This window comes from Tachypleus tridentatus, chromosome 1, assembly GCF_004210375.1.
Source record: "Tachypleus tridentatus isolate NWPU-2018 chromosome 1, ASM421037v1, whole genome shotgun sequence".
NCBI classification, from domain to species: Eukaryota; Metazoa; Arthropoda; class Merostomata; order Xiphosura; family Limulidae; genus Tachypleus; species Tachypleus tridentatus.
Window position 1 is genome coordinate 37,312,740 of NC_134825.1, and position 18,767 is coordinate 37,331,506.

Sequence of the window (18,767 nt, forward strand, 5' to 3'; positions counted from 1 at the left end):
TACAATCAATGAGACACTTTATTAAATGAATATTTTGGACTTGTGACAATTTTCTTCACAGAAAACTTAAGAAAACTCTGCTAATTCTATCCAGATACAGTACCTGGCCCCTGTAATATGTTTTGTAAAAGTTTTTAATATTTTAAATTTATTTTTTAACTTTTACAATTACAATCAGATTTTAACCCATTTAACAATACTTTTAACACACTTCACAGGTACTGTTCCTTTATATTGTTGTAGTTCTACTTTTATTACAGTTATTCCAATTAAAAGCACTTCGGTACCTGTAACATTCAATTGCCCTCAAAAAAGGCACAAGTCAAAACACTAGGTGGAATAAAGTAACATTTACCTGGCATTTGTCATCTTCATTGAGAATAAATATTCATCCACACAAATATATATATATATATATATATATATATAATACTAAAACCACCCAAAGAAATGTGAACACATTTTAATACTTTTGTGGTTTAATTTCCCATTCATCTTTACCATATGTTTATACTGCACTTCCTGCATAGAACAGGCATCCTGCACATTCCTAAAGTTATTTATATTTTATGTAGAGGCATTTTCTTCAGACAACAAAACAAATAACCTTATTTAGGTCCAGTTCATGTTCCATAAAGGTGACATCCCACACTCCAAGAAAGTGAAAATCAAAAGAAATCAAGCCAGTGTTATCTTTTATCTGCCAGTCCCAGAACAGAACAATAATGATAACAATCCAGGCATGCAGAAAAATGTTTGAACCTCAACAATGTTTGGGTGATCACAATCAATAGTTTGTGATAACATCAAAACTTTGTATGTGCATGTATAGTATCATTTTATAGTATTGTAGCCAAGTATCACTCACCATCATAATAATATAATTTGTTATGTAAAACAGTATGTGTAATTATTGTCAGTGCAATGCTACATACTAGTAATCATTTAGTTTATGTCTAGTCTTATTCTTGTATTAACTTACAATATAAAAAAGTTCCTGATGATAAAATTTCTTGTCTTTTATGTATATTATGTAGTATAAATTCTGATGGTGTTGTTGCTTTGATAACAGATGCCTCAGTGTTATCATTCTTATATTCACAGCTTCATTATACTACTATAGTATCTCAGATATACATTTCCATTAAACAGATTCAATATACCCACTAACATTAAGTTTAATACTTTAGGCAGTATGGCTAATGAAATATGTGTGTGTGTCTTAACAGATTTATGTGGCAAGAGTTAGAAGAGAATAAGACACAGTAGCACTTTGAGGGGTGTCTTGTACTACACAGACAGTGCCATCACTAGTTTACTTCCACCCAGTGCTGTATACAATCAGTGATGAACTCTCCAAGGTTCACTGTCCAACACCTAAAAGATGGAATGTGGCAACAGTATGGTGGAAAAGTATTGTAATGTAGATATGAGGTTAAAATGAAGGCTAGAAAATTGGGTTTGGGATGAAAGAATAGGGCAATCTAGGTCTGCCTCATGGTTTACAGTTGCTAAGAATCAAGATAGAGAAAATTAGCTAGGTGGTAGGATAAAGTAAACTGATCCAAAGGCCATGGAAAGTGTGATATGCCAGTGCCTTCAAATAACTGAGATACAAAATCTGTAGTATGAACCCTAATATCAAAAATATATGGAAATGCAAAATACTAAGATAATGGAGTATCTTATAACAAGGAAGATAGAGGATTATAGGAAATTGAGGAGAGGGATAAAACACAATATACTGGGGAAAAAGTCGTATTAGGCACAGCATGGTAGATTCAGGTGGAAGAAAAAGGGTCTCAGATATTTTGATTCTCAAACAGGTTTGGCTTGTTCAGGAGATGATTAATTGCCATTATATTCCAATTTCAAGTTCCCCCTCCTTAACCCAAAACCTCAGTAGATGTGCTTGTACAAGGTACAACCTTTGATGTGGTAACATGCAGCTCAGAATTCATAATGCAATTGAAAATCAAACACTATGTTGGTAAAGAAAGAAAAGAATGGAAAGTGACTAAATTCTACAACTGGGTAGAAAATTAAATAATATGATGACCAAATGAGGTACAAGTTAAAACTAGGTATGCTAAGTAGGAAACTCAAATAATAATCCAATACAAAAATTAAAAATTCAAAGCACTAAATAAAATGTCCAAGCAATAGCACTTTCAAATAAGAAGTAATAGTTAGGTAGAAAAGCACAGAGAGAATCATATAAGCCATGTGTGTGTGGTATACATAAATTGGTGGGGGGTGGAGCATAATAATTTGTATGCAAGATTCAACTGAACCATGTAAAGTGAGGGGGTATGTGGGAGTGAAAGGCTCATGGCACGTGCAAAACATTTTGCAAAGAGGGCAGCTCTAAACAAGAATAGTTACATATGTGAGTGGAAGTAAGATACTTTGTCAGAAAATGTTTAGACTTATTAACACTAAAATTTTGATGAAAAAAAGTAAATGTCACACTGCGATTAGGACCCAAAGTCGGTATATGTTATGTTGCTCATACACTGAAAAGAAATATCTGGCAAACAAAATTAAAACTACTTATTTAGAACAAAACTAAAACTAAACCTGATAAAAGTGTACTTAATCATACATAAATGCTTATTATGTACTTACTTATAAAGGTCACAATGCATTGTTTTGTCAGTCTGATACCCAAATAATATCTCAAAGGGTATCTTATTAGAATGGTATTTTTATCTGACTTAAAAGGATAAATAGAAAAAAAAATTATGGTCATCTACAAATGAAGATTGATATTCTTAAAAGCAAATAAAACAATTATTATTAATGAAGGAAAAAAAGGTAATTTTAAATCATTTACAGATTGATATTCATTTTCTCACAATGATTATCAAAGTATCTGACTAAATTTCAAAATACAATATATGTATATATAAAAATCAAATACACATTTTAGAATTTCTCTATCTTGTGGTCAGCTCACAGCAGGTGATCCAGAAAGTGGTGAATGGATGTCCAAATAAACAGGCAATCCCATCAAAGCTTCTTTCATTCTTTTTTAAATCATTTTATTTTCAGCTTCATTATTTGTATTATGTTCATTCAACTTATGAAATGTTGTATGTAAAAACACAACCTTTGAACTTTGAACCCAATTTTACATTTTACCAGTACTGAGGTTAACAATCAAGCTAATTTTAGTAACTTGTTTATTCTAATGTCAACATTAATTTTTGTTGAACATTGCTGTTCTTGCGCAATTTGTAAAGGACTGTTTGCTTTGACCTAGAGGGGCCTTTAATTTTTAAAATAGTTTTTTTGTAAATTCTTTTCATATGCATGCATTTTCAAAAAATAAAAATGTCCTACATTTTGGTAAAAACTACCTGCAACTGTAGAAAATAGGCCTTTCATTTTTTATCAATTTGTAGAGTTCTTTAAAGGTGTAAAACAAATTTACTTTTTCCAGACAAGCCCTTCCCAACCAGTTTAAACAGTACTTAAGTAATCCACCACTTTTTATATGTAAGCTCTGCTAATTCTCATTTTAAAACATAGCTAATAAGCATTGTTAATAGTAACTGTAACAAAAAATTATAGTAAAATACAGCAATGTGTTCCAAATAATGTGTACATTCCTTTAAAGTTTTTCTCAGTTCCCAATAATAAAACATAATAAGATATGAAAGAGTTAAAAATGTAACACATTAAAATTGGTCCTGTTCTATTCTGATTTAAAGACATTATTAATCATCTATCACAGAGATTAATTTGCAGATTTTCCTGATAGTATTCTTACTTTGTTGAATCAAAGAAAATCCCAACTAAAGTATGTAGCTAAGTATTTTGGTTACATGTAAAATATTCAATGTGTCTCTTCAAATGTTTTAAACAATAACTTTCCAACAAGTGTGTAAATTTACCTTCTGAATAATTACTAGATAAATATAATTTAGCAGTATACAAATAAAATAATCTCCAAAATCAATTCATTAATGTCTCCCAGTAGCATGTCTGCAGATTAACAGTACTAAAAACCATGTTTTAATACCTGTGCTGAGCAGAGTACAGATAGTGCATTACAGAGCTTGGTGCCTAATTACAAAACAAAATTGATTTATAAAAATATCATTCCTCTAGTATCATATTCATTGTACAAAAATGCAGCTTGCACTCACTTTAAACTTTTATGGAATTATGTACTCAAAATACAAAACTTATAGATGAAATCTCAAGGTATTAATAGTATACAAACAGTCTATCATGCTCAGATATGAAACACTTTACATTGTTTACAGATGTAGTTTCAAGAAATTAAAAATATATGAACTGTCTGTAGCATGCTTAGCAATGAAATACTTTCCATTGTATAATCAGGTAATATAGATCATACAAAGCAATGTGAAAACTCATGGAATAATATGGAATAATAACATGGTAACATGTTCATCAAGAGATGTAATAATGTCTACAAAGTGTGGAATTGCATTTAAAATCATTATTCTAAATTGAAAGACATTCTTAAAATACATTTGATGTAGTCTTAATTGGATAGAAAATGTGATATTATAATAATTCAATTCATTAACTGATAGTTTTTTATCATTAATCCCAAGTTCAATCTTACTGTATTTATTCTGTATTAGTATATGAATACAAATACATATTTATCAAAAAATATTAACACAAATACAGTTATAACATTACCTTGCTGTTATTTATTTGCTTTGAAAGCACATAGTAATATCATGCATGTTACCACAAAAATTAAGCTCATGTACTAGCAAGTAAACTGTTGAATATGTTACTTAATTAAAAATCAACAACAGAATATTTCAACAACAGCCTAATAAAACACTTTATCATTATTATAACTTAACACAACTCCAAAGTGTAAACTTGTTAATAAACTGTATACTAATCAAACAGATTATATTAACAGTTATATTTACGACTTATACATGACAAAGTCTTTTACCATATTAAATATTACATTTCTACCATTTAAAAGCCTTATACAGGTTATTAACATTTTAAGAACATATATTGCAACATTTTTCTTAGGACATGGCATTTAATAACAATAAAAAACAGGAAGTGACTTGCAAAATATTTGAAGTTAAATATCTTTATTGCCACAGTATTTGTCTATAAAGATGGAATTTTTAAAATAATACAAAACAATTCTAACTGCAGACTCTGAAACCTATTAAGTCCATTTGTCTTAAACCTAGTATAAGTTAAATCTTTATTGTGTATGGTCTACATTCACAAAAGTCAACAATGTAACTCATGTATGTTTTTTACTTTAGTTTAGCTAGGACTAAAGTTTACCATACTTTATATTATCAGTAAATAAACCCATAATGTTATTCTACAAACTAACATTAAACACTTTTTAAAACTTTGATAAGGTTTTAATATTTTGTTGTACAAAATGTGTACTAAAGTATATTTACATCCACCTTTTCTTTACATCTGTTGAAATGAAGTACACTAGATAGTAAGGAGTGTGCAGATTTTTAGGACAAAGTTTAAAATTTTTCTTATCTGAAAAAGTATTTCCAATAAACACTTACCTCAATGCACAGATCAGCTATTATCCACTTGAAATTGTACTATTCTGTTTTGGAGATTTGCATGCTTCCAGCATTGTGAAATTCCCACGACAAACATGTGAACTTGCACTACTGCATTATCAAGTATCATTCACCAAAACTTTCCACTGCTGGAAGTGAGACACACCTCCTTGCACAAATGTTCCCTGTACATTCATGCACAAAAATCCTCATTCTTTGATGAGGCAAACAACAAAGATACACCAGGAAAGTGGAGAGAAAAGATGAGAATATACACAGAGGTATCTATCAGAAACACATTTTAAGGCATGGAAAATTTCCAATACAATGACTTACCTCCAAGCACAAATTAGCTAAAATACCACAGTGAGATGGTGGAAGGACTGGTGCACATAATACCTAAATGAGCTTCCTTTCAAGAGTGCTAAAAGGAAGCCTATGGAGTTCAACATTGTATGGCAGGAGTTGTATAAGGCCGCACATGTGGGAGACTGCATCTCATCTCAATCAAAATATACACTTCACCTGAATGAAGAACAAAGAGAACTGAAAGACTGGTTGGTTGGTTTGGTGTTTTATGGCACAAAGCAACTAGGCTATCTGTGCCAAACATCTGGTAAAAAGTTAAAATTAAAGTTATTAAAATTCATAAAAGGAAATTAAGGAACAAAAAAACAAAGTTAAATTTTTGAATTAAAAACATAAATAGCATTAAATCCAATTTTTATATCTAGTCTACAGCAGTAAGAGAAAGACTAGAGTAATACAAGTTGTAAAGGACTTTCTGTAGCATAACTGTAATTATTATAACTCGCCTAGATGACTAACAGGGAAATTCAAAATTCAGAGTTAGTCACAAATAAAAGAAAATGATGAGTTAAAAAACTGTGACCAATGTGTAGTCTAGTTAGGACAACTTCCTCTTTACAATATTTAAGAAAGCAAGATGGCCAAAGTCCTATAAAGGCTTTTATTTGGAAAAGATTGTTTTCATGTTGCTCACTCCAAGTTGACTGCCAACTGGAATGGAGATGAGTCTGGAATACAGGACCATAATCCGTATATGGAACAGGCACAGCAGTAATAGCCCAGAGTAGACAGATTTAGCTGCAGTGTCAGCAAGTCCATTCTCACAAATATCAACGTGGCCTGGTATCCAGAAAAACTGGATAGAAGTAGATGTTAAAGAGAAATAGGCCAGTTGGTTTCCAATATTGGTGAGAACAGGATGAGAACTAATATAAAGTGATTTCAGGGCCACTAGAGAACTAAGTGTGTCAGTATAAACAGTGAAATTTGAGTATTACTTAGCTTCTATGTGATCCAGGGCCAGAGAAATGGCATATAGTCCAGCAGTGAACACAGAAACTGTAGAGGGGATTCTGCGAGCAACCACTGAACCACAACAAACCATGGCAGAGCCCACAGAGTCACCTGATTTTGAACCATCTGTATAAATAGGAATGGAAGGATGCTTCAAAAAATGTTCAGAAAATAACAGACAGCATTTCTAATTGGGAGTATCTGCTTTTCTCAGATAATTTACAGAAAGGTCACATTTGGAGACTGTAATAAGCCATGGTGAGATAGGCTGACCAGTGGATACAGCAATGTTATCTAAGGACAGACCTAATTCATTCAACTGCACCTGGAAATGAAGGCCAAAAGGAGCAATGGCAGATCATCAGGTGAGATTCTGCAGTAAGGATCGAAGTTTCAAAGTATACAGTAAAGACAGTTGGCAAATGGCAGAGTCATAGAGGAGGTTCCTAAGACTGTGTATAATCTCTGGACTGTGGAAGTGAAGAAAGCCCCAGGGCAGAGTCAAAGTCCCTGATGATGAATGGGGTCCAGCATCTTCAAGACTGAGGTCCTGGCAGAGCCATAGACAAGTGACCCATAGTCTAGTTTTGATTAAATAAGAGCATGATATATCTTTAGCACAGAACATCGATCTGCTCACCAAGTGGTGGAAGACAGGATACGGAGGATGTTCAGTGCTCTTGTACATTTGACTCATCGCTGCTTGATGTGTCATAATAAAGGTCAGCTTATGATCAAAGATAAGCCCCAATATTCTTGTCTCAGCGACCACAGGTAGCACAACTTCACCTATAAAGAGTTCAGAATCAGGGTGAATACCCCATTGGTGGCAAAAGTGCATGCAAACAATTTTAGAGCAAGAGAAGTTACAAATAACCACATAACCCATATAAATGGAGGTCTTGCAAAATGCCATACCTCCATGTTGTATCATAAGCCTTCTCAATGCCAAAGAATACTGATATAAGATGTTGTCATTTGAGAAAGGCTTCTCTGACTGACATTTCAAATTGAATCAGGTGATCCATGGTGGAGCGCTGTCATTGGAACTTACATTGGGTGGGCAAGAGGAGGATGTTTGATTCAAGGAACCAAACAAAACAAACATTAAACATGCTCTTTAAGGTCTAACAGAGACAGCTTGTTAAAGCAATTGGACAGTAGTTTGAAGGAATCTTGGGATCCTTCTCAGACTTAGAGAAAGGCAGGACAACAGCCTGGTGCCAGGCATCAAGAAAAACATTCTCTTGCCAGATCCAGTTAAAAACAATCAGAAGAATAGCAAGAAAAGAAGGAGATTGATAGCACAGTATCTCATAGTGTACCTCATCAGGCCCAACCGATGTACTGCCAGTTTGAATTCCACCAGTGTGAAGGGGCAATTATTGTCATAGATACAATCAGCTCAAAAGGAAAGAGGTAATCACTCTGCCCAAGTCTTGATGGCTAAGAAGGTGGAGGATGAAGCAGAAGTGCTAGATACTTGGCAAAAGCTTTCGCCTAGAGTATCAGCGATGCTCTGGGTATCAACTACTTCTTGGCCATCAAAGAGAGAGAAAAGATTGAGAAAAGGAGAGAATTATATTGTCCACTGATCTTTTGAATCTTTTTTCATGTGACTTTGAAACTGGTGATAGAAGATATGCTGGCTGTGAACTAGATCCAAGATTCCTTCTGGCTTTGACGTCTTACCCACCAAGCATGTCTACAGGCCTGCTGGAACATGATGTGATTCAAGAGTGTTGGATACCTACAAAAAGTATCACAGACCCATTTTTAAGCCTTCCATGCCATGTGGCAGGCAGGATTCCACCATGGACAAGGATATCATAGAAAATGTGTTGAGGTTTTAGAAATACATTGAACAGTTGCCTGAAAAATACAGTCAGTTACTGCTGCCATGCAGTCATCTACTGATGGCTTACAGACAATAGCAGGATCAAGTTCTGAAAGAGCAGTGAAAGAGGGCCAGTTAGCTTGATCCAGCTTCCACCAGGACACGTGGGTTGGGTAGCATTGATCATGCCCAGTATCTCTTAAAATTATAGGAAAATGATCACTGCTTCATGGGTTATTGTCAACCTTCCATTAAAAGTGGGAGAATAGTGAAGGGGAGCAAACTGAGAGATCAATAGTAGTAAAGGACTGACTAGGTGCATGAAAATAAGTATAAGAACCAGTACTAAAAAGAGAAAGGTTGTGATTGGAGAGCATATGCTCTACAGAGCAACCACTTCTATCAATATCAGCACTTCCTCAGAGAGGATTATGCCTATTGAAGTTCTCCAGGATTAAAAAGGGAGATGGCAACTGTTCAAAGAGAGCATCAAGGTCTGATAGATCATAAGTCTCTCCAGGTGACAGGTAGAGAGAACAAACATTTATGGTACAATTCAAGAAAACACAGATGGCTGCAGCTTCCAAGGGTGTGTCGAGTGGAAAAGACAGGGTAGGCACATGCTGATCACCCAACAGTGCCACCCCTCCATGCACTCATCCATCATTCAGCCTGTCATTTCTATACAAAAAAACTGCTGAAAGATGATTGTATCAACAGGTTTCAGAAATATTTCTTGTAAGAAAAGACATACAGGATGGTAGGAAGCAATCAGTGTTTTGATGTCATCCAGATTAGAACATAAACCTTAACAGTTCCATTGTATCAAGGTAGCCATTTTTATTTATGTGTAGGCAAATTGGGTGGAGAGCCCTTTTGTATACGACCACGCTTTTTTTTTTTTTTACTGTCTTTATTCGATGGAGGTCTATCAATCTCCATGGATCCTGCTCTGGGTCAACTGGGCAGGTCTTTGCTGTTGGAAGAGGATTCCAGTGACTGAAGACATGAACAAATGATTGTTTTGCATCTTGGGGTGGGATAAGAAGATGAATCAGAGATAGTACCTGTATCTCGAACCAAAGGAAGTGGATTTTGGGATGTAAGGGACAGAAATAGGTGTTGACGTTGATTCATTAACCTTTTTAACCATGGAGGTAAAAAGACTTTTCATTTGGTTTGAGAATGATTATTTTGGAGGTACAGAGAGATCCATCTGCACTCCCACTGTATTAGTGGAATGAAGTGCAGTAGCATACAACTGAGATGAAGTGGTGGACAGCAACATTCGAGCCTCAGTATAAATAATGTTATAAATCATTTTCAAATGCTGCACCTCTTTTTCTTCCAACCATTTAAGGCAAGAACAAAAATAGGACAGGTGAGAGCCATTGGAATTGAAGCAATGAGGGTCTGTTTCACACATCAAGGAACCACGACATGACATTTTTGAGTGACTGAACCATTGATACTGGAAACATCTGAGGGGGTTAGGAATGTATGGCCATATCCTGCAATTAAGATAACCTGCCTTGATGGTGGCAGGTAGACATGGTGATGTAAATGTCAGAATGAGGACATTGGTCAACATCGTAATTTCATCTTTGCAAGTGGAGATACGCCTCACTGCAGAAACTCCTTGGGTGGAGAAACCAGCGAAAATCTCCAACTCGGGGATGTTCTTCAAACCCTCTCAACAATAACTCCTTGTGATGAATTCAAAGTAGCATGAGGTGTAACGTTAATAGGTATATCCCCAATCGCCTTTGAATGCAAGAAGAGTTCACTGTGTTGAGATGTGACTTTGAAGAGCCAACAAGTTCCTCTAGACCCTTCTGAATGAAAAAGGGAGACAGCTGAAAGAGAATGTAGTATGAGATAATGAGGTACAACAGGTGTTACAGATGTTTTTTCACTATTTTATTTAAGTTTTTATTTGGAGGATTCATAATAAAAAGGAATATTTCAGTGCCCACTGACCCCACCCACCATGAAGCCCTATAAGGGGACACACTACAATGCCAAACAAGGACACTGCAGCAACACCAGGGTTTCGTGAGCACTATACTCAAACATCAGCATTAGATACATTGTCCACAACACTTGCTGAGTACATTAAACACTGGTACTTGGTTGACCCTAGCCCAAGTGGACCAGCCCACTGCCCCTATGGGGGCCACTCCAAGACTGCCCGTTTACAGGAATTCAAGGACAAAGTGGCGTGTTAGGGTTGAACCCCTCAACCACCAGGATCTTTTTCCCCCCTTCACGGGTCACCACACATGGCAAACACGTGGGTGGATGTTTAGATCCCAGAGGAGGTAAACTGAAAGAACAGAACCTTCCCTGGGAGGGCCCCTCACCATGTACAGGAATACACACTGAAGGGGAACTGAAAGATGTTGCAAGATAGGACAGAACAGATTTTAACAATCCACAAACTTGCATACAAGTCTCCAGAAGACCAATCAAACTGTACCAAGTGTACTCATCCCTTCAACCATCAGTCTCTGTGAGTCAATACCAGTTCTGTAAGAAGGGCACTTCTAAAAAGTATCTGTGTGCAGCTTCATAACTATCAGACTCTGATGGACCACACCAGTCACAAAAGGAGGGCAATGCAGTGGACACAAAATGATGATACTTATGAAACCATCAATCACCCATCAGTAACTACAGACCCATTACCAGCTGTGGGAGTAGAGTTGATGAGCAATAAATCGCAGTTAGATATTAAGAAATATCTATATTATTTCTGCACACATAATTGGTGGAGTAATTTCCTCCACCAAGTAGGTAAAGGATAATAAAGAGTAAGTGAGATATGTGTCCAAAACCCATTCAGAAATTGTGATGTATCTAATCAAGATGGGGTGGTCCATACTGAACTCCAGAAATGGGAAGTGAGCAAAGAAGGGTGTGGCAAAGCAATAAAAAGGAGGAACAATAAGAAAGCAAAACAATAGAAGACCAATAGGTGTGGAAAAAAATTTGTGAGTAACATGTGGTCATGTTGAGAAGATAGCTTGCAATGATGTACATTGCCCCCAGAACATCATAGACTATGAACACATTCAAATAGCACAGGCCTAGAACCAAGTCTGAACACTAACTTCTATATGTGTATGTAAAGGAGTAAAGAAAGAAGATTAAACATCATCTATTACAAGTAAATGTAACAGATAATATAGCCACATTGATTATGGGTGACACTGGATAGAACAAGCAATTCCATTTATGCTGTATCTTCTAATGGTACATAAATAATTAACCAGATCTGATCATTAATCTATGTGGATATGTAAAGGAGTAAGGACCTAAAATAAAACATGACCTACAATATGCAAAAATAATAATGAATTATAACAAAACAGTAATATCTATGTATGACTTGTCAAGGACTAATGGACAAAAACTAAACGTTATTATTCATGAGTAGTCATTATGTAGTAAACTATGACAAAACATAAATAAATAAGTGGAAATGTTAAGGAATAATGAAAGAAGTATAGACATCATCAAAGTACTGGAAGGTAAAGGAGAAGAAATGATATTGAGATATCTTATATATTTACATGTTAAGGAGCAATGATACATAACTAAATATGAATATCTAAGTATGCATAATACAGAAAAACAAGACTAAAGCACCATATAAAGGAGTAATTAATTGCAACCAAACAATACCCACCAAGTACACACGTTAAAGAGTGATGAAATATAATGAAACATTGCCTTAAAAGTGATCCAAGAACAAAAAACTACAATCAAACAAAATCTATGTGTCATATGAGAAGAGGTAATGAACTAGAAGTAAACATTAATAACAAAGCATGCATGTTAATAAGAAGTCACTATTTCTAAACATCAACTGTTGAATATACTGAAAATATCAATGAACAATGAGCAAACATATTCTAGGAGAGACACGATGCAGAAGAATTAAGTTGGTCTAAACATTATCTCTCATGTATACATGTAAAGGAGTAATGAACAATTTCAGAACAATATCTTCAAAACTGACATGTTATGGGGTAAGAACGAGAATCAAAAATTAACAAGGATATGTGCATGGCAAGGAATAAATAAACAAGGCAGAGCATTTCTTCCTTACATACCTGTGAACAAAGAAAGAGCAAGAACTAAACATGAACTGTTAGATGAACATGTTAAAGAATAAGAAGCTAGAATAGAACATGAACAGTTATGTGTACATGTGAAAAAGTAATGAACTCGATATAAACAGTAATGAACTATATCAAAACATCATCTTCTATATGGAGATGTTAAGGATTGACAACTAAAACTAAACATTAACATCGATGTGTCCATGGCAAGGAATAATTAACTAAGAATAAGCATAGCTTCCATGTGTATAAGCAAAAGAGTAACTAACTGTAAATGAATATGAATGTCTATGTTTGCAAGGAATAAGCAAATATGACCATTCATCAACGTGTGTATATATCAAAGAGAGATGAACTATGACTACACAGAATACATTAAGTAATACAAGTTAAGGAGTAACAAACGACTAAACCTTAAATCCTATGAGGGTCATTCCATGTCAAATCATCCAGGAGGCTGCAGGTGACCTCCACAGAATGCCTTGAAAAAATCCACATGTGCTCATCTACCCATATAATGAAAAACTGCCAAAGTTTCTGATTTACAGCCCTGTAAAATTTAGTTAATTTTGTTTTATTTTTGGCAAATTCATTTTCGGGCAACTTTGGCTGCTTAAAGCTGCAAAAGTAATGGTGGTAGAAGGCTGAAATTTGCTACACTGACTGAATTAATCTCACAGAATTCAAAAATGGTCTCAAACCAAGTTTATCTCTCGTAGGATAGTGAGGCAGTAAAATCATCTGAAAACCCAAAATCATAAAAAACATTGGTTTATTTAATAAGCCATAGCTCTAAAACTTGATGTGATACAAAGCTGAATTTTGTTTTCAAACTTCCTATAACATATCAGTTGATAAATCAGCAATTGTTGTAATTAAAAATCTATAAGATCTCCTGTAAAAAAATGTAGTTGCATGCACCTTTTTATGATTTAGCTAAAAATAGTCCTACTTCAGGCCACAGTTTGACCATGTCACCAGTTATTCAACCTTTTCAGATTTTTAACATATATTCTTACATCTCTCAATATGATCTACAAAAAAAAATCAGGATGGTGTTCAACCTACTTTTTGAGTTATAATTTGTGAAAATATCCTATGACCATACATTTTTTATTTAAAAATAAATTCAGTTCAGGTGTGTTACTGTGTGCAAATATATCCACACAATTTTGAAAAATACCTGTCAGAATTTTATGAATCCCACTGAAATATTCTAACCAGCCTTTCACAATGTTAAACAATGCAGTGGTAAGAAACATGAAAGAATTAATTCATTTCTGAACAAGTTTATTGGCATAACTAGTTAGATCACATGGCAATGCAAATATATTGTGTATGCATTACAGTTATGCAGATATGGCTGAGTTTAAGATTCATAATATAATAAATACAAAGGAAAATCAGACACAAAAAGCACAGTGCTACAACAGGGGATAACTGAGAAAGATTACAGTCACACCAAACTGCAATAACCATGACAATGAAATGTTTCAAAAACTGCTTTGGTGATAAATTTGCCTTAACAACATCAAATAAACATTGCTTTGTTGAGACAGCTTGAATAAATTTCTGAAATTCGAGTTTGATTATGTTGAGATCACTTTGACTTAGAAAATAGTGCAAGCACTACTGCCTTGCACTTTAGGTGCACTTATCAGACAAAGAATATGTTGGAAAGGAACTCAGCTTACATCTTTATGTGACCTTGCAGGCCATGAGAACAGTTCGTTTCTTGATTTCTTCATAAATGACACCAACACATCGGAATGTTTATCTGATCTATCTTTTATGTTTCCCACATACTATTCATGATCATATATGCATGCCATATATTTCCCTGGCTGATAATTGTCATTGCTATCATTAGACCATATTTGAGCTGCTGCAGCATCACTTTCACTGCTACTACCAACAGTTACAACTGTGTACACATCACCATCTGATAGCCTTCTCATATACAATTTGTTGGTAGAGTGGGGAATAAAGCTATGATGTGATCTAATACCTGCCACAGTTTTGCATTTTTCATAGTGCTCAAGTAGATCAAACTTTACACAATTCTGCAGGACTGATTCCTGATTGACAAGAAAGAACTGAATGCCCTGAATGTGGTCCTTTGTTCAATGGTACATATCAGAGACACTTAAAATTGGATAATTTATTATTTTTCACAACCTTGATTTTTTTTAAGATCATGTTCAGAGATGTAAGAATAAATGGTAAAGACTGATTAGAATATTTCAATGGGATTCATAAATTATTTCAAAATTGTATGGATATATTTGCACACAGTAACACACCTGAATTGAAGTTTGTCTTTTCAAGTAAACAAGGTATGGTCAGAGGATACTTTCAAAAATTATAACTCAAAAAGTAGGTTGAACACCATCCTGATTTTTTTTTGTAGATCATATTCAGAGATGTAAGAATATATGGTAAAAATCTGAAAAGGCTGAATAACTGGTGACATGGTCAAACTGTGGCCTGAAGTAGGACTATTTTTGATCTTTGATCTATTAATCCTGGGACATAACATCCAATATCAAAATGATGTTTTTTGTAATTTAAATTAACTCCCCCAATGGTGAAACTGAGTGAAACCATCCAAAAAGCAATGCCATCCTTAGCATAAAATACAATGAGGGACAGCAAAAGGACAGTCCTGGAAGAATCCTATTTAAATCCACACTATAATCCACAACACAGGAGTGTGATCAAAAAAGAAATATAAACAACCACAAATGTGTGAGGTTTTATGTTGATTAGTTTTACTCTAAATCCAAAATCCAGCCCCAGTGTACCAACATTCATGTGGGGCTCCTGATCAAAGGAGTGAACTGCAATTTGATGTCTCATCCCTTAGTGCACATTGAAGGATATCATGTCATCTACATCCACAGAACACACCATCCTATCCTGGACTGAATAGTTACAGCCACTTTTATATGCAACTTATTCATGGAAAGAGGTAAGGAGTCCCATACTCAGTTGGAAGAATGGGAGGGGGGTAAGAGCATGCCTAAGAGTCCTGAGGAACATCACCTAAGACAGTGCAATGGGTAACCACAAAACCCTATTTTGAAAAGTAGACCATACCAATTTATTCAATAAAAGGCATGGGACTGATGGGTAGCTATCCCTTCTGCTTACCCATGAATTACATGGATATTACAGTTCAGAATAGGCAAATTTATGAAACAATGACATCACAAGGTTATTCACCTACAAGCAATCTTGGGAAATACACCATATCAACAGTGAGCATTCGAAAGCCATGAAAAATAAAACAAGTTAACATGGCTGTACAGTGCTGATTTCAATTAATGAATACTTGGTCAGGTACCACTCACCACAGAGAGGGGTCCAAATAATAAATAAATGAAGCAAACCAGCTCCTAAAAGAAAATAAGTTCATAGGAAATGTGAAGGTAATATGTATGAAAGGGAATATAACCATAAAATAAGATATACTTAGGGACAAGAGATAAAACATCACATACCTTAGAAATTAATCCAAAAGATCATAAGAAGTCTTTGACTCCTGAAGTGGGACATGGGTAAGCATAGTAAAATCAGAACATAAAAACAGAAAATCCAAATCCAAGCCTGAACAGGCTTGGTATGTTTTGGAGGAATTGGGTTGAAGTCCAGAGATAAGGGTTGGCCTATGTAACATTTAATCTACCAGCAAATAAACACTGACAAATTGTCCGTCTAGCTGCATGTGCCTGAGGCCTGTGGTATAGTACCAGTTGCAGGTGTGACCCCCCAGAGTGGTAACATCAACTTCAAAATGCATAAGAAAGAAAAGACAATCAAAAATCTAAAATATAAGTAACAATGAAAATACAATAAACTGTGTTTAAATTAAAGTTAAGAAACAGTCTAAAGAAACTTGGAAGTAAAATGTGTGAAAAACAGTTTGTGAGTATATTAAAGATGAATAGGAAACTTGAAACAAATGAGCACATCCGAGCACAAGCCTTTCAAAGAAGATGTAACTATTCAGTAGAGGCATTTAAAGGGAGTCACACTTATATGTCGAGTTCCTACTGGTGGTGAAGTAATGAAATACATGGTGGAATCATTCAATTCCAATAGAGTGGAGCAAAAGGTTTGTGGCTTTCGTAAATAAAAAAAGTTTGCACATAGAGGTCAGCACTAAATGAAAATACCTCACCTTGTGAGGGAAAGTATGTACCATTTTAAAAGTAAAATGGCATGATTTCAAGAGGAAAACAGCTAATCTGTGCGATTAGGTGAGTTGCTATATTAGAAACTGAATATTATTATAATTGAAATATGCAACTTATTAAAGTGTGTTAGCTTAATTTTTAACTAAATCTGTGATAACCTGTAGGTATTTAATTTAAAGGACTAAGGCACTGAAGTACACTACATCTCACATTATGTTATGTATTACTAATTATTTAAGATCAGATCAGCAGTGAGGATAGCTTAATAAAAATTCCAAATTAGGAAATTAAACAACAACAATAATTTGGTTTGTAAGGCACAAAGCTACTATTTTATTTGTTCTCTGCTACAGAAAAAACACTTTACTTTTACAAATTACTTTTTGTACAAAAATAATTGTTTTTCTGTGCAAATAGGTATAATAGGTCTTTTAATTTTGCAAGTGGAGTATTGTTTTTACAATTTTCATTATCAAGTTATTAACAAAAAAACAGTATTAAATGTAATAATAATACCATAGTATTATTACCTTACATAGTTTTACCTTACAGTAAAATTTAACTCACATACAAACATACAGTATTATGTTTAAAAATGCTTCTTGATTCTATACGAGTTCCACAGCCAGTAAAAATATTCAGTTAACCCAGTACAAGATACACTGTTTTCACAAGCTTTAAAAAAATGGGAGATAAACTTGAAATATGCTCCAACATGTCAGATAGAGACAGTTTCTACTGATTAAAGTAAATATTTCCATTCTGTCTCTGAAAATTAAAGATGTGAAAACAATAATGTAAATTATACAAGTAAAAAGTTAAGATACATGACAGTCTTTTTTTTTTATAGTATAACCTTTTATTTATTTCTAAGATAGCAAACCTTTTAATGATTACCTTTTCATTAAACATTACTAGCATAGAAAGCATATCAAAGTCTTGCACATTAACTTACTTTTCCATATGAGTAGGATAAGGAACTGTGGAATGTCCACATGAAGTGACTACACTGCCAAGGGTTGCTGCTCTTCTATGCATTCTGCGAGCCCAGCTTGACATTATAAAGTTCCACACAAGTCTTAAATTCTTCCACTTCACAGCCAGCCTAACAAATAACAGAAAACTAAGATGTAATCATTTTATAAATTGCTTTTCAAGTTACTATACAAACAAGGCAACAACATTTTTTTTTTTTTTGAAATACACATAACATGTACAAATCATTGAAATACACCATGTGAAAATCAGTCTTACACACCCATGTCACTGGTAACTGTCTGGATTGAAAGTACATTAAGTACCAGAAATCTTGTACACATTTCCTTCACAAGAACATCATTACACTCTAAAAAACAAGCCCTATAGTATCACTTGGATTAATTGCAAGAACATACAAGTAATATATTAAAAAAATAAAAGTAATAGTATTCATGTAGTCTAATAATTAACAGTAAATTTGATATAATTAGTCTCTTGATTTCTTGAAATATTATGACTGAATTTAATCATAAAATAACATGTGGTATTCTAAAATTATGTTGATCAGTCTTACTTTTTCCTTATAAACATATTACATTCACTGTCTAACTGTTCCATTGAATCTAACAGAAAACTTCACACACTTTGACACACCAAATGAAACAATACTACAGGTTTGGTCTTACACTGCAGTACCCAGACCTTTAACTCTTTAAGCATGGCTTGATGCAGTTTACATCACTTCAAC

The 18,767-nt window shown here is 34.2% G+C and overlaps 1 pseudogene across 1 annotated transcript in view; it reads right to left on the reverse strand.

Moving 5' to 3' along the window:
* LOC143246281 (uncharacterized) overlaps positions 1-18,767 on the reverse strand; it is a 166,683-nt pseudogene that overhangs the window by 141,395 nt on the left and 6,521 nt on the right. The window contains exon 2 of the transcript XR_013025900.1: positions 17,997-18,146. The product of XR_013025900.1 is annotated as an uncharacterized LOC143246281 (transcript). The remainder of the gene's footprint in view (positions 1-17,996; positions 18,147-18,767) is intronic.